Genomic DNA, 6169 nt, shown 5'->3' on the forward strand with positions numbered 1-6169 from the left:
CCAGCCTGAGTTGACAAAGCAAGACCATGTCTTAAAAAAAAAAAAAAAAACTTTCTGGAAAACCTTATTTTGGATGCCAGAAGCAAAATATTAACTGTTTATTTCTCTTTGCACTCCTGCTGTGAAAATCCTCATTATCTTTTAAATAATATGGATACATCTGGCTGAATAGAGGGAAACAGGAACAAAAAAATGCAAAAGAGAAAAGTACTTGAATGTATTTCAAAAAATTTCCTATTAATAAGCACATTGGTTTGAAAAGGAAACAGCTGTAATTGGTTATAATAATGGTTTTGGTCTGGCAAGATCTTTCTGGATTTGGACCTTTCCCCATCTCATAAGCGTCATTTGGAAGTAAACAGAAAAAAGGCTTTGGAAAATGGTTTATCTACCATGTCACGCTGTAACCCTGGACCAGGGGTCAGTAAAGTTTTTCTTTTTCATTTTTCTTTTTTATAAAATTCAAATTGCTATATGAAGCTTTTTTAATTTTAATTTTTATTTTTTGAGACAGGGTCTCACTCTGTCACCCAGGCTGGTGTGCAGTGGCACAATCTCTGCTCACTGCAACCTCTGCCTCCTGGGCTTAAGTGATCCTCCCACCTCAGGCCCCAACCTCCAGCCCAGTAGCTGGGATTACAGGCGCGCGCCACCATGCCTGGCTAATTTCTGTATTTTTTGTAGAGACGGGGGTTTCGCCATGTTGCCCAAGCTGGTCTTGAACTCCTGAGCTCAAGCGATCCGCTTGTCTCGATCTCTCAAAGTGCTGGAATTACAGGCGTGAGTCACCGTGCCCAGCCAGCAAACTTTTCTGTAAGGGGCCAGAGAGCCAATATTTTTTAGCCTTTGTGAGTCATATGATTTCTGCTGCAATGACTCAATTCTATAATAATGTGAAAGCAGTCATAGACAACATGTAAATGAATGAGTGTGGGAGTGTTCCAATAAAACTTTATTTACAAAAAGAGTCAGATATTCATAAAAACAGACCAGAGTTGGCTCCACAGGTTGTAGTCTGCTGACCCCTGCTCTAGAATTTAATCAGAGTCTCTGAAGTCTAATCCCCACTTGAGAGGCAACTGCTGAGTCTCTACCACGTGGATATTGGGTTAAACACTGTGGGGATATAAAAGCACCACAGGCATGCCCTGGTGAGACACTTCATGGCAAGGGAGGCTGTAGTGAAGAGTGTTGCTGACATTTAGCTGGTGCTGAAACTGCACCTACGTGGAGGTTATCACTGCGGATGGAAATGGTTTCTATTTTTCTTTACTGCTAGGGTGATTTTTGTGGTGTAAAGCCAGAGGGACATTTTTAGGGAGACTGTCTCTTGGAAAGTATATTTTAGAATATCCTTGAACTTACAGATAAGTAGACACTCAGAGTGACTCAGAAACTACTCTGAGTCTAGTTTCATGGAATGAGGGGTCTACAATGAGACCCTAGGGATCTTGCTATGTAGAAGGAGAAAAGCATTGTTGTAGGGTACTGAAGAAGGCAGCAGCAAGAAGATCCTTTAATTCTGAATCGTGGGAAAAGCTCTAAGGTGAAAGCCAGGTGGCCTGGATTCCTCTCTGTGTGCTGAGCCACTGTGTTTTTAGGCAAGTCACTTAACTTCTCTGGGGCTTACATTCTTCTTTGTGAATGTGAAGCTATCAAAAGAGTTGATTCCTAAGATCCCTCCAGCTCTTAAATTCTGTTTCTAATGTGTGTTTTGGCCAGGTGTGGTGGCTCACACCTGTAATCCAGCACCGAGGTAGGTAGATCACCTGAGGTCAAGAGTTTGAGACCAGCCTGGCCAACATGGTGTAACCCCTCTCTACTAAAAATACAAAAATTAGCTGAGCGTGGTGGTGCATGCCAGTAATCCCAGCTATTTGGGAGGCTGAGGCACACGAGAATGGCGTGAACCCAGGAGGTGGAGGTTGCAATGAGCCGAGATCACACCACTGCACTCCAGCCTGGGTGACAGAGCGAGACACTGTCTCAAAAAAAAAAAAAAAAAGTTTATATTAAATACTTCCTGTGTAACAGTATAAAATCTCAGATACAGGTCTGAATTTCAGTGTGTAAAAGTTGAGGGCTAGAAATTATTGGCTTTTTAAAAAATTGAAACAGAGCAAGAAGAATCTAATGCTTTTAGTTTAATTTTACCAATAAGACCCTCCCTGATGGAAAATTTATGTAATTAGAAAAATTTTAGGGAAAATTACCATTATCTGTTGCCTCTGCTAATGGAGACTGAGTAGGGCATACCCACGTCAAACAAGATACAGAAGTGAGAATAAGAGCTGACTTCAAAACATTCTTACAAACTCACTTATGCCCATTTACACATTAACTCAGCTGCTTTCAAATTCACTTCTCCAGGAATCCCGGGGCCAACAGGGATGGCAAAGGGAAGCTTTCTGAGGGCCTATGGAGGGAGCTGGTAGTGCAGTAAATGTTATTGAACATTTCCATCTTCACTCTTCAATATAGTAGCCATTAGCCGCATTAGCCAATTGAGCACATGAAATTTGGTTGGCTGAGTAAGAAATTGAATGTTAAATCTGATTTAGTTTCAATAAATTCACATATTTTGATTTTATTTATTTTTAAATTTATTTTAGAGACAGGGTCTTACTCTGTCACCCATGCTGGAGTACAGTGGCACAATCATAGCTTACTGCAGGCTCGAACTCCTGGGCTTAAGTAATCCACAACCTTAGCCTCCCCAAGTGCTGGGATTACAAGCATGAGCCACTGCGCCTGGCCTAAATTCACCCTTTTTTTTTTTTTTTTGAGACAGAGTCTCACTCTGTCCCCCAGGCTGGAGTACGCTGGCGTGATCTCAGCTCACTGCAACCTCCACCTCCCGGGTTCATGCAATTCTCATGCCTCAGCCTCCTGAGTAGCCAGAATTACAGGCGTGTACCACCATGCCCAGCTAATTTTTTTTGTGTATTTTCAGTAGAGATGTGGTTTCACCATGTTTACCAGGCTGGTCTCAAACTCCTGACTTCAGGTGATCCGCGCACCTCGACCTCCCAAAGTGCTAGAATTACAGGCATGAGCACCGTGCCTCCAGCCTCTACACTCACATTTAAGTAGTTACATTTAAGTAGCTAGTAGCTACCTTCTTAGCCAGTGGAGCTATCAACCAAAATTCTACATTTAGAATTCTGTCAGTGTATGTGTCACTTCTGTTTGGCTGCTCACGCCTTGAAGGATGCTCATGGGGCCTGACTTCACATAAATAGAAAGTCAGGGCACACAGCTCTTGTGGGAATGCCCCGTGAGGCCTGGGGATGCTCTTGGTGGTGGTGAGTAAAATTTCCCTTCGCTCTTTCGCATTCAGAGGAGGGGGATTTTCACTGTGACTCACTGTTCAACGAATGATTAAAAACAGCCTCCGGCCGGGCGTGGTGGCTCACGCCTGTAATCCCAGCACTTTGGGAGGCCGAGGCGGGTGGATCACCTGAGGTTGGGAGTTCAAGACCAACCTGGCCGACATGATGAAACCCTGCTCTACTAAAAAAAAAAAAAATACACACAAAAAAAAAATTAGCCAGGAGTGGTGGCAGGTGCCTGTAATCCCAGCTACTTGGGAGGCTGAGGCAGGAGAATCTCTTGAACCCGGAAGGCGGAGGTTGCAGTGAGCCAAGATTGTGCCACTGCACTCCAGCCTGGGTGACAAGGGTGAAACTCTGTCAAAATAGAAAGAAAGAAGGAGGGGAAGGGAAGGGAAGGGAAGGGAAGGGAGAAAGAAAGGAAGGAAAGAGAAGAAAGAAAAAGAAAGAAAGAAAGAAAGAAAGAAAGAAAGAAAGAAAGAAAGAAAGAAAGAAAGAAAGAAAGAAAGAAAGGAGGAAAAAGAAGGTTTACAAAGCACAGTCAAAATTATAGCCACTTATCCAGGCAGCAGACAGGATGCTGGCCCACAGGGCCTTTTTAACTGACAAAGTGTTCCTCAGACACCCCACCTATGAAGCATTCTTGCCAAAAATATTGAAACTGAATATGCTCTAGATCTAATTTCCAGTTTATAGGAAACACAGGGAAGACAGGAACATATTAAAGACACTCAGGGATGGATTAAACCTGGGAAATTCTATAGTGCAAACAACCTGACCTGGTTTCTTCAACAAATAAATTAGAGGAAAAAAGAAAAGAAGAAGGAACTCATAGATGAAAACTTGAGACAGGCCCGGGTGCAGCTGCTCACATCTATAATCCCAGCACTTCGGGAGGCTGAGGCGGGTGGATCACTGAAGTCCAGGAGTTCGAGACCAGCCCGGGCAGCATAAGGAGATTCTATCTCTACAAATGATTTTTTTTTTAAATTAGCCTGGGCTGGGCATGGTGGCTCAAGCCTGTAATCCCAGCACTTTGGGAAGCTGAGGCGGATGGATCATCTGAGGTCAGGAGTTTGAGACCAGCCTGGCCAATGTCGTGAAACCCCATCTCCACTAAAAATACAAAAATTAGCCAGGCATATGGCGCGTGCCTGTAATCCCAGCAATCTGGGATGCTGAGGCAGGAGAATTGCTTGAACCCAGGAGGCGGAGGTTGCAGTAAGCCAAGATCGTGCCATTGCACTCTGGCCTGGGTGACAAGAGCGAAACTCTGTCTCAAAAAATAAATTAGCCTGGTGTGGTGGCCAGCATCTGTAGTTCCAGCTACTTGGGAGGCTGAGTTGGGAGGATTGCTTGAGCCCAGGAATTCAAGGCTGCAGTAAGCTGTGATCATGCCAATGCACTCCAGCCTGAGTGACAGAGGGAGACTCATCTCAAAAAAAAGAAAAAGACCTAAGAGACATATCAACCAAATACAGCATATAGACTTTGTTTGTATTATGTTGCAAACAAACCAACTGAATAATAAAACCTGTATCAGATAACCAGGGACATTTGAATACTGATTAGATATCTAATATTATTAAGGATATTTTGTTAACTTTAGGTGATATATGGTATTTTAGTTATTTTTATTTTATTTTTATTTTTTGAGATGGAGTCTTGCTCCGTCACCCAGGCTGGAGTGCAGTGGTACGATCTCGGCTCACTGCAGGCTCCGCCTCCCAGGTTCCAGCGATTCTCCTGCCTCAGCCTCCCGAGTAGCTGGGACTACAGGCGCCCACCACCATGCCTGGCTAATTTTTTGTATTTTTAGTAGAGATAGGGTTTCACCGTGTTAGCCAGGATGGTCTCCATCTCCTGGCCTCGTGATCTGCCTGTCTTGGCCTCCCAGAGTGCTGGGATTACAGGTGTGAGCCACCACGCCTGGTCAGCATTTTGGTTATGTTAATAAAAAGAGTCATTGTTTTTAGAGATTATTTTAGATGGAACAATATGATGTATTGTATTTGCTTCAAAATAATCCACTGGTAGGGTGGTGAGTGGGAATACAGATGAAACTAGATTGCTTGTGTGTTGATATTTCTTGAAAATGGGTTTTGGGCACATGAAGGTATATTATTCTCTCTGTTTTTGTGTATGTTGGAAAATGTCTATAACTAAAAGCTTTTCTAAATGGTGGGGAAACCACAAAGTGTTCCTCAGACAGAGATGTCTGAATGTCACTGATGCACTGTGTCTCGAATTGCACAGGGGACTCCGGTCGGGGTGTGGGGAGGATGCAAGCTCGAAAGTGGCAGTGGAGAGTGGACAGAAGAGACAGCAGCCAAGGCTTTAAGACTGGGTGGGGACATAGGAATGGAGTTCTGAGAAGAGGATGGAAATCAGAGCTTAGAGGCTCAAGAAAACCACAACAAACCCTCCAATGGAGGTACCAGTTCAACCACCACTTCATTTTACAAATGAGAGAAGTAGTTCAGTGACTTGAGACTTACGAGATGAGTTTCCTGGCTATCCCTTTAATCACACAGATGTGTACATTTGAGTGTGTGTGTGTGAGAGAGAGAGAGAAACTAATACAGAAATAGTTGCTTTCAGAGTACTTTATGCTTTCAGCGTACTTTGTACATATTTTATTTGATCTTCACAATGACCCAGTAGCAATTTACAGATGAGGAGACTAAAACCAAAGTGTCCTGTCCAGGATCACACAGCTGGTGATGGAGCTAGGACTCAGTTTGAGATTTCTTCCTTCCAATCCTTTCTTTCTTAACACAGACCCCCTCAATCCTCAATACATGCACAGCACAGGTGCACACACACACGCACGCGCA

Source organism: Hylobates moloch, unplaced genomic scaffold, assembly GCF_009828535.3.
Source record: "Hylobates moloch isolate HMO894 unplaced genomic scaffold, HMol_V3 SCAFFOLD_8, whole genome shotgun sequence".
Classification (NCBI taxonomy): Eukaryota; Metazoa; Chordata; class Mammalia; order Primates; family Hylobatidae; genus Hylobates; species Hylobates moloch.